The following is a 19,587-nucleotide window of genomic DNA, read 5'->3' as shown; positions in this document are numbered from 1 at the left end:
AAGACACATCACTCGTAATGGACAATGTAAGAGATGTTGTATGGCAGAAGAAACAGAAGAACATCTTTTCTTTGAATGTCCGTATGCAATGGGAATATGGAGAGCTTCTGGAGTTTCAAATTTAACAATCAATAGTCCAACTACATCTCTAGAAGAGAAGATAGATGCGTGTCTCCAATACTCCCTCTCTACACGGCTAACTCATTTCCAAGACTTACCTATTTGGATTTTATGGAGGATTTGGAAGGGTAGAAACGTTTTGGTTTTCCAACAAAGAGAGACGCCATGGAGATCAATTATACGGTACGCAAAAGAAGATGCAAAGGAATGGAAACAGAATGACGTTGCGGCTACAACTAGTTACAGAGAGCGAAGAAGATGTATATATAACTCTTCTAATGTGAAATGGACAAGACCACCACAAGGATGGAAGAAATGTAACATTGATGGATCTTATCATCAATCAAGGGCTACAGGGACTGCTGGATGGATTATCAGGGATGAGAATGGGGTCTATAAAGGTTCTGCTCATGCGAGAGGAAGAAGAGTTCAGGATGCTTTGGAATGTGAACTCCAGGCTATTTTAATGGCCTTGCAACATTGCTGGAGTTTGGGACAGAGGAAAGTGATCATGGAAACTGATTGTCAAAAGCCAGTGGAGATTATCAATAATAAGAAGCTACACTTTGCTTATTACAATTGGACAAGAGATATCAGATGGTGGGCAGCGAAGTATCAGAGTATTAGTTTCCAATGGATTAACAGGGATGCAAATAAAGTAGCTGATTGTCTTGCGAAGCTGGTTGAGAATGAAACCGATTTCAAATTTTATTATTATGTACCTCAATACTTACATTCTCTGTTACATGCTGATCACATTTCCTCAAGTTAAGTAATAATATTCGATGTTAAAAAAAAAATAGAGTGCTATGTGTCGTGTTGATGTACAATTAAACTAGGAATGGGTGTTTATATATATATATATATATATATATATATTAGAGATGGGCCCGGGCTACGTCCGGGATTTTATATTTAAATTTTAATTATAATTATATATTTTGTATGTTTATTTTAATTTATTGATAATATAATTTATTATAAAATTATAAGTATATATATAATATTTAATGTTCTAGTTATTTTAATTGTTTTAATTATTCATTTTTTTTGTCTTCGAATTTCAGTATCCAAATTTTTATATTTTTGTTATTAGAAAATATATAAAAAATGATGAGCAAAATGAACAAAAGTTAATTACATTTTAGTTACGGTGTTTTATTGACTACTGGACTATCAAAATGTTTCATCTCACTTACAACTTTTTATAATTTTGTTTTAATTAGTTTCTAAATAATATAATGGATCCTCATCCTTTAAATCTACAACCTTACTTAATGTTTTCTTTTCTAAAAAACAACGGTTTAAATGTTATAATATTTTCTACTTAAAAAAAACTTACAATTAAATCACTAAAAATTACAGACTAAATAAACTTTTATCTCACTCATATAAATTTTTCGTTTAAATATTATTAAATGGACAACCAATTAAAATTTTATTTTAGTTTTAGAACTAATTTATAACTTTCACGGGTGTTTGAAAATTTATCTTTTCAACCAAACTTTTTGTTCCACTTCGTCTTACATCTATTTTGATGTAATTCGGTAATTGCACCATGTATATATATACAAAAGTGCATATACATATATATATATATAATCAATTTTGAACAATGACCATAATCGTATTATCTATCTATATATATATATATAATTTTTGGTACCTCTCCTGTGTAGAGACTACTTCTCTACAGAGACAACACGTGTCTTGCGTTTCATTTAATCCAGTTCGAGATGGACTTTGATCGTGGACTTTAAACAATTGGGCTTCTAATATCATTATCAAAGTCTCCAACTATTAGCTTCATCTTCAATATTGGGCTTAAAGACTTTTGTCGTTATTAGACACCGATGGACAGCTCCAGTTTAGCCAACCGTCTATGAAGATCCTATTGTGTTCCGAACACCGATTTTTTTCCGATCAATATCTGTTGGGAGCCGACGTCTCTGTCTAATCGCTTCAATTTCTTCTGACTGAGTATCGAAATCCAACACTGTTACAGATCTCAGACTGCATTCAATCATCGTCATTAACGCCATTCCTCACACGATTTCACATAAAATACTTCTATGAATCTACAACTAAAAATATGAGGGTTTTTATGTGAAATCATCAATTCTATCCTCTCAATCATTCCCAAACTTTCAGAGATTAGAATGGCAAACTCTCTGTATTATGTGTTTTTGTATTTTCCACCGTCTCTCACCTGCCATCATTTCGTGAAGACGGAGTTGTTGCCGTGACGTTCGATATTCACTCCACCACCTCTGGTCAATCAAGGCGTAATGGTTTAGGGTGTTACCTTCTGTTCCTTACATCCGTAGCAACGTAAACAGTTTTCTCCACTTCCGTCTACAAACGGTTTCTCAGTGCTCCTGATCCAATCAAGCTTACCTTCACTTCAGCCTACAAAAGGTTTCTCATCTCTCCTGATTTAGATGGATAGGTAAGAACATCAAACATACAATGTTTTTGCTGATAAATATTTTTCATTCTGTTTATTGTAAAGAAGGAGACTTTATGAAACGATTTTTATCTGCAGGAGATGGTAGAGACACAAAAGGAAACAAATGGATCAAGCAGAGGAGCAAAGGCACACGTAGTAGAAGGAATCGTTTTGTCTGAGTTTCTTGATCTGGAAGTACAATGGTCTGCAAGAGAAGAAACACTGATGGACTATCAGTACATAATAAAACACTATGAATCTAGGAGGAATCAGTGTTGATGATTATTTTGTTGAAAGAAGAGGAGATTTTTCCAAAGTGGATCTATAGGGGAGTAAACCCGAGGACTACATTGTTAAATCATTGGTTTGGTTAAGGGAAAAGATGTGAAGAAAAATGCTTTGTCCGGATGACATGAGATTCTTAGTTTAAAGCTTCATTCTTGGATGAGTTTAACTCTGAATGTTCTAAAAGATTTGAATAGTTTTCATGTTTGAAATATTTGGTAAAGATCACTTTGTAACTTTAACATGTATGGATTCACTCTAAGAACTGAGAGTGTGTGGTCTTCAGAAACAAACCAGAGATGCTAAAGAACCAGGTCCTAAATTTATGTTTTTGTGTTTTGAATAGTGACAAGCTCAAGGTATCTTTGGCAATGGTTAATAGGAGGATGAGAAGCTTATGGCGTAAGGCAAGACAGCTGAAGGATTTCGAAAGTGGCTAGAGTCGAAGTATGAAAGCAGGAGTAGTTTGTGCTCTCTGAGTCAAGAGAGTGACTACATATTATATTTACCTAAGTGACGTCGGATTACTTTCTTGAGGCGTTGTCGTTTTATCTTTGATGGTATCAAACATTCTATAATCAAAACATATATCTTCTCTCTTTCCTCTCTTCTTCCTATCTTCTTTTCTATTCTCTTCTTTCTCTATTTTCTGGTTACAGGTTACAGAGTTGATAAGTTGAAACTTATCAAGTAGATTATAAAGTTTCTATATGTTTGTCTAAATCTTATATCTCCAATCCCGTGAACCATATTAATTTAGGGTGAATTTGATTTGTCTGTCTTCTTTTGACTAATTAATTAACTTTGTGTATATATTTTTCATTTGTTTGAATAGGTCATGAACTCAAAAGTTGAGACATGAGAGTAAGAAGTTCTCAGATGATTGGAAGATGTGGGCTAGCTGTGACAGTTAAGACAAAGCAGTAGAATAACTGAAACCATTAGCGGTGGAAATCTCTCATCTGAGTTCTTGCGACGGAGAATGCAAAACTTTACTCCGAGAAAATCAAGGAAAAAGGTTCTGCATGTATTCTTTAAAGAGTGTTTTACTCATTATCATACGGCAACTACAGGTCTCTGCAAAGGGCATTGTGGGGGCATATTAGTCCACACCTTTATCGAATAACCAAATGTAGAAACGTTGCTCTAAATAGTTGCATGTGGTTAGAGAAGTAATGAGGTGTTAAAGACAGTTCAGAGGGAAAATAGTTCATGATTCTTCTGCAACGATTGATCTATGTAAGAATTTATCTTAACGAAAATAATATCTCTCAATTGTCCATTACATATTTCCAGTTGCTCTTAGGCCATGTACTTAATCCAGTCTTTTTCTTTGGCAGTGATCTACAATTTATAGCATTTCCATAGCTCTGTAGTGCACATAGTAACTTTTATTAGATGAGCTAGGTCTGAACGATGCTCAAGTATCTGAGGACAATTTCAGAAGCTTCTCTGCACCTAGACATCAGGAATCACCAGTCTTCCGGTTAAAGAACTCTTAACTAAGTGGTAAACCATAACACCAGCTATGCCATGGAAAGAGACTGGTGATAACAGAAAATAATATAAGTTTTCGCCTTCTAGAGTCATTTGTTCATGTTTCCAATATATGATAGTGGAGGAAGAAGCTACATGAAATATAAATTTTCCTTAACAATGGAAACTACAAGACAAAGACAGAAAATATACAAAGCCTTATAAATAAATAAAAAATATAAAAGATTTTTTTATCAGGAAAAAGAATATATATATATATAAGGAGAAATATGATCATTTGTCATTTTAATATCAAATAAAATTTTTCCCAACATAATTTATAACTCCCAAACAGTGTAAGGAGCCTCCTTGGACTCTTACGACCTGAAATAATAGAATATTACACTAAAATATTGTAGTATTTAATACTTTAAGATAAATTTTTTATTTCTTACAAATATATAAATATTGTAGTATTTAATCATCATCATCTATATGTATGTCGAATAATTTTAATATTATTTTTAACAATTAGTTATATAAAATAAATTAAATAAACTTTTTTAACAAAATTAAATAATGTAAGTGTATATGAAGCTAATTTACAAGAATATGAAAGATCATATGTCATTTAATAAAATTTTAAATATAATAAAATTTAATTATTCTATCGCATACTTTTTAAGTAGTAGTAACTAATATATTTTTTCATTATGTTACCCAACTATAAAATAATTTTCTATTACAATGATTTAATATTCACCTTTTTATTATTTAAAGTAATTTTAAAAATAGTACAATTGATGATAATAAAAATATCAAGGAATTCAAACAATAGTTTGCGTGCTAAGACTTCACAGAGCAATAAGGGATACAAAATTATTTTTGTTATAGCAATACTGGCGAAGGTTTACAATATCTACATACAGATAAATAATATCCCGCCCGCAGGGCGGACGGACTCTAGTTATTCATAAAGAAAAGATTTAGTGTATCTGTGCTGAGATGGTAGATATCAAGAAGTCTCGCAAGTTGTTTTATTTGTTGTAGTGCAGACGTTTAGAAACTGTTGGGAATAATTTGTTAAGGTAATGTAACGTACTGTGCTAAGTTGTGGCTGGTTTTTTCTTTAACTGCTGCTCAGGGAATCAGGGATAATAAACCCAAGAATTAAATGTTACTGCTTGGACGTAGCCTGAACAAAACTTTATAGCCGATAATAATGTTAGTTTCCTTTTTTTGTCAACCAGTCGATAATGTTAGCTTAATGTAGGAAAACTCGGTTAGGCAAAAAAAAATACTATGTACGTAGCCGGCCAGACACTTTAAAGGAGAGACCACAATAATTCAAACTTTCAAGCTAGTCAATACTTTGACAGAACATAACCGGAGAGGCAACTCGGCAATTCAGTCGAGGGGAGAGGAAATGGTAAGCAACTGACCCTGACATTTTTTACCAAAAACAAAAACTGATCATGACATTCCGGTGATCAGTTGAGTTGATCAGACATAGTGTTTTTTGTGGAGCCCGTTAAGTAGTTACAAATTTAATTATCATTGAAAGTACACTTTTTCACTGAAGGTACTAAGCTCCTTAGGTATTGAGATTGGCTAAACTTCCGTAGATACGGAGTCATGTTAAGCTCCTTTTGTTTTTGAAAAAGTCTCGAATTAACTTGGAAACCCCGTAAGAAAAGTCAAGAGGTGTTATTTATTAAAAAATGTGAAGATAAAAGACCAACAATGACATGATTCAAGAACAAAACGTAATCCTAGTCAATTTATTTGAGCGTAAGAGTAGATAAAATCCTAAGAATGAGCAATTGTCAGCTTTGGTCTTGCCCATTCCTAAGCTTGGAAGCTAAGCATTGCGTGGCTTTTTGATAATGCACCATACACAAATTCAACATGGATGACATTGTCAGAGGCTGTTGATCCTTCTGTATCTCAAGAAGAAGCCATCCAGAGGAGGTAGCTGAGACTATTTTGGACAAATTTTTCAAAGGTTTTAATGAAACAGGCCCAGCTCCAGGTATATCATATTCATGATTGTTATCACCCCCTGCACATGAACCATATAATAGTGTGATCAACATAAACGCTCCAGGTATATCATATCCGGGGTTGTTATCACCTTGGAAGCTGCACCTTAAGCTCTTACCAAACACTCTGCCTCTATATCATATTTTAAAACATGATAACATTTATGCCGCTCTTCGAGAAAGAGCGCGTCTGTTCTATCCCAAGCAGAGCAATACCAGGCTGCATCAGAGAAAATATGATAAATCAAGAGATGATGAGATAAATGCATATCTATATGGAATGATTTAGTTTACCAAGAGGACTTGTATCGTCTTTGAAGTTTGAGTTTCAAAATCTTGAAAATGTGTCTTCTCTGAGAGTAATTTAAAAGCTCTTCTATGAACGTAGGATCACCTTCCCTTAACATTCTGTGAATGACTATGATCAACATCTTCATTTCTACTTGTACGTACATGTGTTTCTCAAACTGAAAATACATTTATAGGATCTTCTTGTTCAGAGGGAAACTTACAGAGAAGCAAAGAAGCTTATAACCAAGTGCGAGTTTTGGATAATCTCTTTGACAATGCATGGATGTTGTAAACACCATCTGCTTGTGGTTGTAGTAGAGATGTCCCCGAGAATATATTTGCAGAAAGACAACTGCATCGTAGTTATTAGTAGTTCTTGAATTAAATCCTAGTTTTGAAATTGCAGAGGACTGCAAACATGACGTTCTTTGGGAGGAGATTAAATATACTTTGATGCCTTGCCGATCACAATATATAAATCCTAATGTATAAAGATCATGAATCAATAACACGCATATATCATAATATTCAAAATAATATGAAGTTTCTCAAGATGAGGAGAATATATAAGACCTTGAATTCACTGTTGGCCTTAGCAAGACCAACCAGACCAACGGCGGTGGAATCCTTGAGCGCTCCATAGGCTTTTTGTAAACTCGTAATATGGAGTTTCTCAACTGAGAGTTTCATCATGCTTTCATACACTATCTAGATGAAAGTTTAAGCGGCAACAGATGGACCTCGGCGGTGTTAGAGCATCGGCCGGCTCTCAAATTGGCAAGGAAAGTGTATGAATTTGCCATCGGAATCGTTTGATTGGAAACTGTTTGCGTTTGGATTTTGTGTGAATTGGACTTTGCATGCTAGTAAGGTCCGCTATTTATAGGATAGATGCAGATTCAGGGGGTTACAGTTGAAACGAAGAGGTGGATTGAAATCTTAAAGTGGGAGTAAATAAATGACGGATTGAAGGTTTCTCGAGCCGTTACGGTTAGCAAACAGCCATCGTCTTTACTTTGTGTGTCGGCAAGCTTCGCATGCAAGAAGAAGGAGGAGGCAGATCAACCATAATAGATGTGGGCTGAGTGGATTAAATATTCTTTAAGGAAGCTGAAATAAATTATGCACACAAAAGCCAATGGCCAAATCGAACTGGAAAATTAAAAAAAAAATACAAATGCACTGAATAGAATGTCGACAGGTGTCACAAAAAGTCCCATTCAAGATGATGAGGTGGAGGACTGTGCGCAGAGCACAAGCCTACTTTTTATATATAAGATATATATATATATATAAGTTTATCGGCTGATCCGGTCGACTCCAAGAAAAACACATTTAGTGATACAAAGTGGATTAGCCTAAAAACGTACTACACTGTCTGACCCGGGTTTGGAATACCTTCCGACTAAGGCCAGAAGTATTTTTCTTCTTCTTCTTTTTTCACTGGAAATATGGTGTTATGGAAGGCTGAGATTAGGAAAGCATTGGCGATGATAAATAATGGGAATCTTTGTTGTTAAAGGAGTGCGGAAAATAAGTAATCGATAGGATGGACTATGGTCTATGGAGGACCAATGGTTAAGATGAAATTTGACAGTCAAATCGGTCCATATTCTACAAAAGCACACTCCCAATTTTATAGACTTATAGTTTCCACAATGGCTGAAAGTCTTTAATTTTCTATATATATAAGCATATTAAGTGTTTCATACGCACATATTCGCTCACGAAACGTTCTAAACGTATTAATAACTTAAAAATGAGTGGCTCTTTTTAAGAGTTTTAGGAAATTTTATAATTCCAACAACCCATTAGTTTGGCTTGCATTTTATACAATTTGGACGGTTGTAATGTTTTTAGATTTGGTCGATTATCTAAGATTAGCTTTTAAATATTATAGTATGATTGGATAGATTTATCACATGTTTTTGTATGTATCCTTATCATTATGTTATCTTTTAGCTTTTGTAATATATAAAACACAATTGTAGGTTTGAGTTATGAGTGGATGCGGAATGGTGGAGAGAGGCTCACTTGAAAACATGTTTTGCATGACCAAATAGAAATGGTTTCTGGCCAAGTGTTCCTTTTGTGTTGTCAAGGTGCTTGTTGCGTAACGCAATATTTATAATAATATTGTAAGAGATAAAAATTTAAATTAATTTAAAATTACATGTACTTGATTTTCTAAATTATCTTTAGTAGTTGTAAGTCTTTTAGTTCCAACGTACAAGTTACAGCTCGACCATTTTCCCATTTGCTTTGACTAAACCAACTTCGGCCTCACTCATTTGGTAAAAAGAAAACGATTTACAGCGTGCATTATGTACAAGACCAACATGAACCAAATGTCTCAAACCAGAAATAAAACTTCCGGTTTCTTACACTTCGTAGATAGATTGAGCCCAAAACTGAATGAGAGTAAGCTAGCCGCCCACTGTTTTTTTGGGCCCATGTATATCATTTTTCTTTCAGCCCATTATTCGTAAAACTATAATTATGCGAGCTGAAGGATGGAAAATGAGAACCAGACATATTTTCAAAATGTTACTACACGATAAGACCTATGCTTTCTTCAATTTGTGTTTCCTTAATCAAATAGTAATGTTGGATCAACTAAAAGCCCAATGGCATTTAGTAAATTATGAACAAAAATGACATGGGTCACAGCCCAAATAAAATGTCAAAGAAATGAAGAAATGATGTTTCTCCCACATCGGACAACATCAACAAGTTGGAGTAATATATATATGCTCTTGTATTATCATCACTCAAACGACTTGGAGAGAAAGGAAGGCACTCCACGCGCGCGCCGCCGCCCGGCTCGGCTTGGACTTGGGTGTCGGGCAAAGGCCTGATAAGAAATATTCTTTTTGGACCAAGTTAAGCTCAACGTTTTGCCATTTATTTCGGGAAAAAACAGCATACAATTTTATTTAAAACGACAAGTATTTTGTCTTGAAAATAAAAAATGTCATGCATTTTATCCTCACGAAAGTTCAAAACGAGATAAGAGAGAGTCTTGAGGAAGAAGTTTCGGAACTCAACTTCCCTCGATCTCCGCGAGATTCTCGCCCACGTGCAGCAGCTGTTGCGGGAAGTGGGTCGTCTCCGGCTCTTTAAATATCGTCTCTCCTCTTCCTTCATTTCTCAACTTTTTCCGTATCAAAATCCAACAGCAAAAATCCCTCTGCGTAAGTCTATTTTTGCGAGAGTGTTTCGTAGAGTTTATAGTTCGATAGGGCGATCACGAGTGAGGCGTGATTCGTCTGCCATGGTTTTATCCTGGGACTCTATATTCGTACAGTTCCGTCTCACTAACGGAGCGAATATTTTGAGTTAAGGAAAGAGATCATATCTCGACTCCATGTCTCTTTGCGAATACGATTTCTTATCGTTCTTGTATTCGTCTTTACATTCGTATATTTTCTTAACATCGTTTCTTATTTTATCGTTTATGTCAGTCCGGTTTTCTGGCTTCTACAATCTTAACTCAAAATCGCTTTATTCCTAAAGCTCGAATCGGGTTGAAGAACGATTTATAAAAACGGGTTTTGGAACCGTGTTTGCGATTTGCTTTCTAGCACTTCCGCGAAACGTTTTATTCTTATCTGATAACGATGTTTGCGATTTGCTATACGCTTATCCGCGAAACGTTTCTGTGTTATTCTGAAAACGTGTTTGCGATTTGCTTTATAGCACTTCCGCGAAACGTTTCTGTTTTATTTCATTACGATTTGCGGATTGCTTTCTAGCATTTTTGCAAAACGTTTTTGATACATCTTCAAAACGTTCTATAAAATAAATCGTTTCAAGACCGCTTTCTTAAGCGAGTTTGTGAAACATTCTAAGTCTATAAAAATGGTTTTTGCGAACGCATTTAAGCGAGTTTGCAAAACGTTTTCTCAAGACTATATCGATATGATTTGGTTCAAACACCAAAAATGAACATCGATTTTAGACTATTATTTTCTTTAAAATAATATGTTATTTGTTGAATGGAGTACTAATCCGTTTTTTCATGTTTTCTCTACAGAAAAATGACAAACGATAACAACAACCCCATTGGCACCTCGGATGTCATTCAGACTCCACTCAACGCTGCAGCAACTGATGTAACTGGCGTGACAACCGCTGGAAACATCACGGCGTCAACCACTGCAGCAACAACAAGCACTATCCTCCCTGCAGGAAATGCTGCTGATGAAACCACTCGCCGTAGTCTATTCGGTGCTGGTCTTTATCAGACGGGTTCAATTTCAGGAACCGCAAGTGGTCCGGTGGCAGTTCAAACTCCTCCGGCTGTCCCTAGTGTGTTCACTCAAGGACTGATGCCAAACCAGTTTGATGGCAAAGGTTTCAAGACGTGGCAGAAGAAGATGTTGTTCTTTCTGACAACGATGAAGCTAGACAAGTTCATCCAAGAGGATAAGCCCATTATGCCTTACGGGATTGATGATGTTCACAGTCTCGCAACTGTAGACATATGGGTGCATTCGGACTTCATCTGCAAAGGCTACATTTTGGGTCGCCTCATTGACCCATTGTACCGTATCTACTGTGAGTTCCCCACAGCGAAAGAGCTATGGAGATCACTAGACAAGAAGTACAGAGGTGAGGACGCTGGCTGCCAGAAGTATGTGGTTTCAAAATTCCACGACTTCAAAATGGTGGATTCAAAACCCATCATGGATCAGGTGGAAGCGCTTCAGCTCATTTGCCATGAAATCGCTGCTGAAGGAATGTCTATCTGCGAGACATTCACAACTCTCAGCTTCATTGAAAAGCTTCCTCCAAGCTATGCGGATTTCAAGAACTACTTGAAGCACAAGAAGAAGAAGATGGGGCTCGAGGAGCTCATCATGAGGCTTCAGATGGAATCCAGAAACCGAATTGCTGACAAGGTCACTGCTAAGGAGCACAGTGTCAACATGGCTGAGCACAAAGGCAAAGGAAAGGCACACGCCCATTCTCCTGCCAAGCCTTCTAAAATTGCTGCAGCCCTGAAGGCTTCGGGAAAAAACTTCAAGAACAAAGGCATCGAGATCAATGCGAATGCGAATGTGGAGAAGTTCAGGGGAAAATGTCACTACTGCCACAAAGTGGGGCACAAGACAGTTGAGTGTCGCAAAAAGATCAAGGATGAGAAGGCTCAGGCAAATCTCACTGAGGAGGATCTCGTTGCTGTGGTGACTGAAGCCAACATGGTTGAAAGCAACAACCCCAAGGAATGGTGGTATGACACTGGTGCAACCACCCACATTTGCACCGATAGGGCGATGCTCAGCACCTATCAAAAAAGCAAGACTGAGGAGAAGCTCAAGATGGGAAACACTGCAGTCTCCAAGATTGAAGGACGCGGCAATGTGATTTTAAAGATGACATCTGGACATGAGGTCACTCTGACGAATGTGAAGCATGTGCCTGACATGAGGAAGAACCTGGTCTCGGGAACCTTGCTCAGCAAGAATGGATTCGCCACAAGTTTTGAGGCGGATAAGCTCGTGATTAGGAAGAATGGGATGTATTTGGGTAGGGGTTATGTTAAGGGTGGACTTGTCAAGTTGAATGTAATGACAGTCACTCCAAAAGTTGTATCTCCAAAAGTTTCAATGAATAAGAAAGAGCCAGTTGCTTATTTGGTTGAGTCTTTTAATATATGGCATGAAAGATTAGGCCATGTAAACTACAAGTCTATACAAAGATTAATGAATTTAAATCTAATTCCTAAATGCAAAACAAGTAAACAAAAATGTGAAGTATGCGTACAGGCTAAGCTCACAAAAACGCCATCACCTCGTGTTGAAAGAACTAATAAACCTCTAGATTTAATTCACACTGATTTATGTGATTTAAAATACTTACAAACTAGAGGTGGTAAAAAGTACTTTGTGACCTTCATAGATGACTGCACAAAATATTGTTATGTTTATTTATTACATAGCAAAGATGAAACCTTAGAAAAATTTAAAGAATTTAAACTCGAGGTTGAAAATCAGCTTAAAACAACTATTAAAGTAGTTAGAAGCGACAGAGGAGGCGAGTATGATGGTCCGTTCAATGAATTCTGTAAAGAACATGGAATAATCCATCAAACTACAGCTCCTTACTCACCAGAGTCTAATGGAGTTGCTGAACGAAAAAATCGAACTCTAAAAGAGATGATGAATGCTATGTTGCAGGAATCTGGGTTACCCCAGAACATGTTGGGGGAAGCGTTGCTTACCACTAATTATATCCTCAACAAAATTCTACACAAAATAACTGGCAAAACTCCATATGAATTATGGAAAGGTAATTTACCTTCGTATAAATACCTCAAAGTGTGGGGGTGCCTGGCAAAAGTTGCGGTACCGCCACCAAAGAAGGTCACTATTAGACCTAAAACAGTGGATTGCATCTTCATCGGATATGCACATAACAGTAATGCTTATCGATTTCTGGTACATAAATCTGAAATATCAGATATTCATGAAAATACAGTCATGGAATCAAGAAATGCATCTTTCTTCGAAAATATTTTTCCATATAGAGAAAAACAAGGTTCAAAACGAACTCGAGAAGAAAGAGACAATGACAAGAACTCAGAAACTGAGACAAACGTCGAGATTTCTATAAATGATATTTCAGAAAATGAAGAAAAAGATGAACCTCGAAGAAGCAAAAGAGCTCGAAAGGAAGAATCTTTTGGAGAAGATTTCCTAATGGCATTTTTAGTAGAAGATGCTCCAAAAATTTTGGCAGAAGCCATGGCTTCACCAGAAGCTCCATTTTGGAACGAAGCTGTCAGGAGTGAATTAGATTCGATTATGCAAAATTATACGTATTACATAACGGATTTACCACCTGGCTGCAAAGCATTAGAGAATAAATGGATAATGACACGCAAACCTGGTGGAAAATACAAGTCTAGGCTTGTAGTTCAAGGATTCCGACAAAAAGAAGGCCTTGACTATTTTGATACATATTCTCCAGTGACGAGAATAACATCAATAAGACTGATGATAGCAATCGCAGCCTTAAGAGACCTAGAAATCCATCAAATGGATGTAAAAACTGCTTTTCTAAATGGTGATTTAGAAGAGGAAATTTACATGAAACAACCTGAAGGTTTTGTCATTCCCGGACAAGAAGACAAAGTATGTCGACTTGTAAAGTCACTTTATGGGCTTAAACAAGCTCCTAAACAATGGCACGAAAAATTTGACAATACAATGATGTCAAATGGTTTCAAAATAAATGAATGTGACAAATGCATATACTACAAAACTACCAAAAATGCGTATGTTTTGCTATGTCTATATGTAGATGATATGCTCATTATTGGAAGCAATAAAGACATTATCAATCAAACAAAGAACATGCTCAAAGGGACATTTGAGATGAAAGACTTGGGATTAGTAGATGTAATTCTCGGGGTTAAAGTCACAAGAAATTCAAACGGAATTATCTTAACCCAATCTCATTATGCTCAAACAATATTAGAGAGATTTAAAAATTACTCTAATAGTACGGCAAAAACTCCATTAGATCCCCAAATGCACTTGACAAAGAATTCAGGTGAAGCGGTTTCACAAAACGAGTACGCACGTGTGATCGGAAGTCTCATGTACTTGACAAATTGTACTAGACCAGATCTAGCGCATGCAGTAAACGTACTTAGTCGATATACTAGTAATCCAGGTCATACACACTGGAAAGCTATAACGAGGGTACTCAATTACTTGCGCTACACCAAAGATTTTGGGCTTCACTATGGTAAAGAACCAGCAGTTTTAGAAGGATACAGTGATGCTAACTGGATATCAGATTCTAAAAACTCAAAATCCACGAGTGGATATGTCTTTACACTAGGTGGAGCAGCAATATCATGGAAATCTACCAAACAAACAGTGTTAGCCAGATCAACCATGGAATCTGAGTTCATAGCCTTAGACAAAGCAGCAGAAGAAGCTGAATGGCTTAGAAATTTTTTGGAAGATATTCCTATGTGGGAGAAACCTGTGCCAGCTATATGCATACATTGTGATAGTCAATCAGCTATAGCTCGGGCTGAGAATAATCTCTACAATGGTAAATCTCGTCACATCAGAAGACGACATAAAACCATTAGACAACTTATCTCAACTGGTGTAATTACAATAGACTACATCAAATCGGCTGACAACCTAGCGGATCCATTTACTAAAGGTTTGTCACGAGATGTTGTTGCTAAATCATCAAAAGGAATGGGTTTAAAGCCTATAACGAATGAGGATGCTTGATTGCAACCCTACCTATCATGACTGGAGATCCCAAGACGTAGGTTCAAAGGGAAAACAAAATCAAACAGAATCTAACCAAAGCACTTGAGACAAGTAGTCTCTTCCCAGCTCCTAAGATGATAAAAGTGCTAACAAATGTGAGAAGGATAAGCATAAGCTTTTAATGATTCCATAGCTTCTTAAGCAGAGTATTACTCAATACTTTTCATGGTCAATCACCTAATGAGTGTGAAATGGGGCCGTTTCTAGGAGAATGAATGTAAGGCTATATTCTCTAAGTTCACTCATGAAAACCAGGAATAGTTCAGGGCCACAATGAACACAATAGAGAACTAAGTTCTACGAGAAAATGAAGCTGCGTTATGCATGTTGTCTCGGTCTACATAAAACACCGGTTGGTTCAAGACATCATGTTCACCTTCTGGTAAAGTAAACCCGACAGATATTAACTATGAGTGGTTCAAGGCTTAAAAATGTCACCAACTCAAACACAGTGAATTTTTCGCAAACACTCTCGATAAGTCTGTCTAGTCTAGTCAGGATTAGAATAAGTATAATTTTTAGAGTCTATCGAGTCTGCATTTAGTATGCATATGTTTAGAGTCATTTCTATTCATGTGGGGGATTGTTGGATCAACTAAAAGCCCAATGGCATTTAGTAAATTATGAACAAAAATGACATGGGTCACAGCCCAAATAAAATGTCAAAGAAATGAGGAAATGATGTTTCTCCCACATCGGACAACATCAACAAGTTGGAGTAATATATATATGCTCTTGTATTATCATCACTCAAATGACTTGGAGAGAAAGGAAGGCACTCCACGCGCGCGCCGCCGCCGCCGCCGCCGTCCGGCCGGCTCGGCTCGGCGTGGGCGTGGGCTTGGGCTTGGGCTTGGGCTTGGGCTTGGGCTTGGTTGGAGGGCCTTTGGCCCGATAAGAAGTATTCTTTTTGGACCAAGTTAAGCTCAACGTTTTGCCATTTATTTCGGGAAAAAACAGCATACAATTTTATTTAAAACGACAAGTATTTTGTCTTGAAAATAAAAAAACGTCATGCATTTTATCCTCACGAAAGTTCAAAACGAGATAAGAGAGAGTCTTGAGGAAGAAGTTCCGGAACTCAACTTCCCTCGATCTCCGCGAGATTCTCGCCCATGTGCAGCAGCTGTTGCGGAAAGTGGGTCGTCTCCGGCTCTTTAAATATCGTCTCTCCTCTTCCTTCATTTCTCAACTTTTTCCGTATCAAAATCCAACAGCAAAAATCCCTCTGCGTAAGTCTATTTTTGCGAGAGTGTTTCGTAGAGTTTATAGTTCGATAGGGCGATCACGAGTGAGGCGTGATTCGTCTGCCATGGTTTTATCCTGGGACTCTATATTCATACAGTTCCGTCTCACTAACGGAGCGAATATTTTGAGTTAAGGAAAGAGATCATATCTCGACTCCATGTCTCTTTGCGAATACGATTTCTTATCGTTCTTGTATTCGTCTTTACATTCGTATATTTCCTTAACATCGTTTCTTATTTTATCGTTTATGTCAGTCCGGTTTTCCGGCTTCTACAAGTAATAGACTGTTAAGTACAGTGAGAGACAATGGCTTCAACAAAGATAAACACATTAACAACAATGTGCAAATCCCCAGAAAGATACATTTAAACCACCAAACCCCAAACCAAATCAAACTAGTTTCAAGTTCCCTAAGCCTAGAGCCGGACCTGAAACTTTTGGACCCTAAGCAAAATTAAATTAAAACTTTGACTTTAACTTCATAATAAAAAAAACTGCTTCTCTGATTTTTCTTTAAACAAAACAGTTGTTCTTACGAATATTAAACTGAGTCATGTATTAAAGTTCTCGTGAATTGAGATATGAAATCTTTTACTAATTATAATATTTATTATTATATGGGCTCATCTAGTATTTTACTTTTTAGTTTTTTACGTAGAAAATGTTTTTTGGTCCAATTTTTTACAATTAACATTTCACATATAAAATATACATATGAAAAAAAAATTGAAGTGGGAGCCGCTTAAAGTCGAGGCACCATTCAAATGTTTCGAAAGACTATGTCTAAGCCTGGTTCTGCCTAAGCCCTAAACCCAACACTACACAGTTTTCCAGTAATCTCTACAATGCTAGTTTCAAGACAACTGGAACAGGTAAGCTTGCATCTCAAGATATCCCGACTTCGAATATTCTCTTAAAAGAGACTCCGGCGTCGGAACCGTCCGAAGATCCTGTCGACGAAGACAAAAACAGAGCATCAAGTTCCGAGCCGTCTGTTACTTTGGACGTGGGTATTATTTATATCGTTGGAATGTCTCACCGATCTACATGCTGTAATATCAGTCAATATTGATTCTTGATGATAGGCATGCATACTAGTTAAATATTTTGGGATTGCTGTGGAAGAAATGAATACTGTATTTGATAGGCTGGCCTTAAAAGGAGGGGAGATTATACGGTTGTGACATGAATATATAAAAACAAATCGCAGCTTGCAGAAGTAAATGTCAATTGTACACATAGCTCAAATTTGTTTGTTTGTGAAATGTGATAGACCATATACTATATATATTATAATGATTATTCGACCGACCTTGTTGTTGATGACATTGTTAGTGGAAATTGATTGAAACTGCAGATGAATTGACGAAAGAAATGTGGATACTTTATAGTTTGCACCGTTTATATCAAGGTTATGAATGGGGTTTGCGGGACGGGACGTAATTGATACAGTACAAGTGCGATTTTCAAAATGTCACCAATCAGCAATTACAAAACTAAAAAGGCGGTTTTGTTTAAATACCGCACTCAGCAAAAAAATGTTTTTGTTTGTTCTATCACGTTAAATAACGCACTTGTTTTATAGCATCTTCGATTTTGGTGTGGTTGAAGTGCGTTTTTAACTGTAGCACTTACGTACTATCATCATTCAATTAATAATATTTACCTGTTACATGAAAACCTTACGTACTAATTGAAGTATTTTAATATATATTTGTTACAAAAATAATTGGTCAACCAAAACTTTAAAATAATATTTCATGTTTTCATGAAAAATGTCTTTTGAAGATTTTTTATTTTTTCTGCGGTTTATAATATATATACATTTGTGTAACTATTTTAATATATATAAAAATATATTAAAAATATATACATTTTTCATTTACACAACTGTTTAGCTATTTTAATATATATATATATATGCTACAAAAATAATTGGTTATCCAAACCGTTAAAAATAATAGTACGTAATTATATTTCTAAAATTCTAAAATCTTACCCTAAACCCAAAACTATACTCTAAAAACCTGAATCTGAAAAAAAAATACATGTAATACCAGAAATACACCATACACTCAAATATACTTAATATATACTACTCTCTTTATTTTATATTAAGTGTCATTTTGACCTTGTGCATACAGATTGAAAAAACAATTAATTTTGTATATTTTTTATATAAAAACACAATTACCTATACACCTAACCATATTTCAACCAATAAAAAAATAAATTACTACATAAAATTAATAAATTTTGCATTGAAAATCAAAAATGACACTTATTTTGTAACGAACAAATTTCTCTACAACGATACTTAATACGAAACAGAGGGAGTATGAGTCTTGGGTCTACTCAAACTTGAACCGAGATTCACGGATCCAAAAAAATTATATCCAATAGGTAGTTTAGTCTAGCTCCAGACCCTGATCCGAACTTGTATTTTTGGGTTGGTTCTGGTTCGGATAAAATACCAAACCCTACTAAATTTTAGAATAGAGATTATAAACATACATGAAAATAATTTTTTAATATATATATATATATATATCAAAAATTTGTTTGAGATGAATTTTGGTATTTAAATTTTTCTAAATAATAAAGAAAATTTAATATCCATAACACTAAATAAACAATTTTCATTTTAATTATATTAAATATATTGATATTTTACATTATTTAAATTTTTTTTAACTGTTTAATTCCGCACTATAGATTTTCACCAATCAACACAATTCCGCACCGCTAATTTTATCAAAACCGCACTTGTCCCGCAAAACGCACGAACCGCAGTTGAACCGTCCCGCACCTAAATTCCGCCCCGCTTATTTTACTAAATCCGCGGTCACCATTCGGACCCCAAGAGAGAAAAGCTTGAGTAAGTTCTCTTTTTTGGTAAAAAAAGCTGGAGTAAGTTTTGACCTTTCCATAGGTCCGGGATACCCCTAAGTTAAAAAAAAAAAAAAAAAAGTTTAAGACTTTTTAAATAAACAAGATGGAAATTTAAACCTTTTAAGAAAACTAAGAACATTTCCAATGTATAACTCCATTTTTCTCTCCAAAATGAAGTAAAATTGAAAATGAAATAAAATTGCTCCAATCCCACTCCATAATAGAGTGATAAACAAACAAAAAATAAATTACTCCATTTATGGAGTAAATTTCATTATAGAGTGAGATATGGAGTTGGATTGAAGCATTCTTTACTCCATATTCACTTTTACTCTATTTTAGAGAAAAAATGGAGTAAGGATAGAGATGCCCTAAGTTCATGTTTCATGACATAACATTAAAATTAAATATTACTGTACTTCACTCCAAGTTCTAAGGTTCCAATTACTAGGGGGACCTTTGGAGTAAATTGGCATTT

The 19,587-nt window shown here is 35.7% G+C and overlaps 1 non-coding gene across 3 annotated transcripts; it reads right to left on the bottom strand.

The window, feature by feature from the left end:
• Positions 1-6,022: 6,022 nt before the first annotated feature.
• Positions 6,023-7,468, bottom strand: LOC103874652. Of its 3 annotated transcripts, none has more exons than XR_634254.3 (4): positions 7,237-7,468; positions 6,885-7,144; positions 6,667-6,790; positions 6,023-6,592 (listed from the first exon to the last, which is right to left on the bottom strand). It is a non-coding gene; the product is annotated as an uncharacterized LOC103874652 (transcript). The 3 variants fall into 3 exon arrangements; XR_634253.3 differs by having other exon boundaries at positions 6,667-6,780; XR_004448469.1 differs by having other exon boundaries at positions 6,667-7,144.
• Positions 7,469-19,587: the final 12,119 nt, after the last annotated feature.

This window comes from Brassica rapa, chromosome A06 (assembly GCF_000309985.2).
Source record: "Brassica rapa cultivar Chiifu-401-42 chromosome A06, CAAS_Brap_v3.01, whole genome shotgun sequence".
NCBI lineage: Eukaryota > Viridiplantae > Streptophyta > Magnoliopsida > Brassicales > Brassicaceae > Brassica > Brassica rapa.
This window is presented reverse-complemented; position numbering and strand designations above follow the sequence as displayed.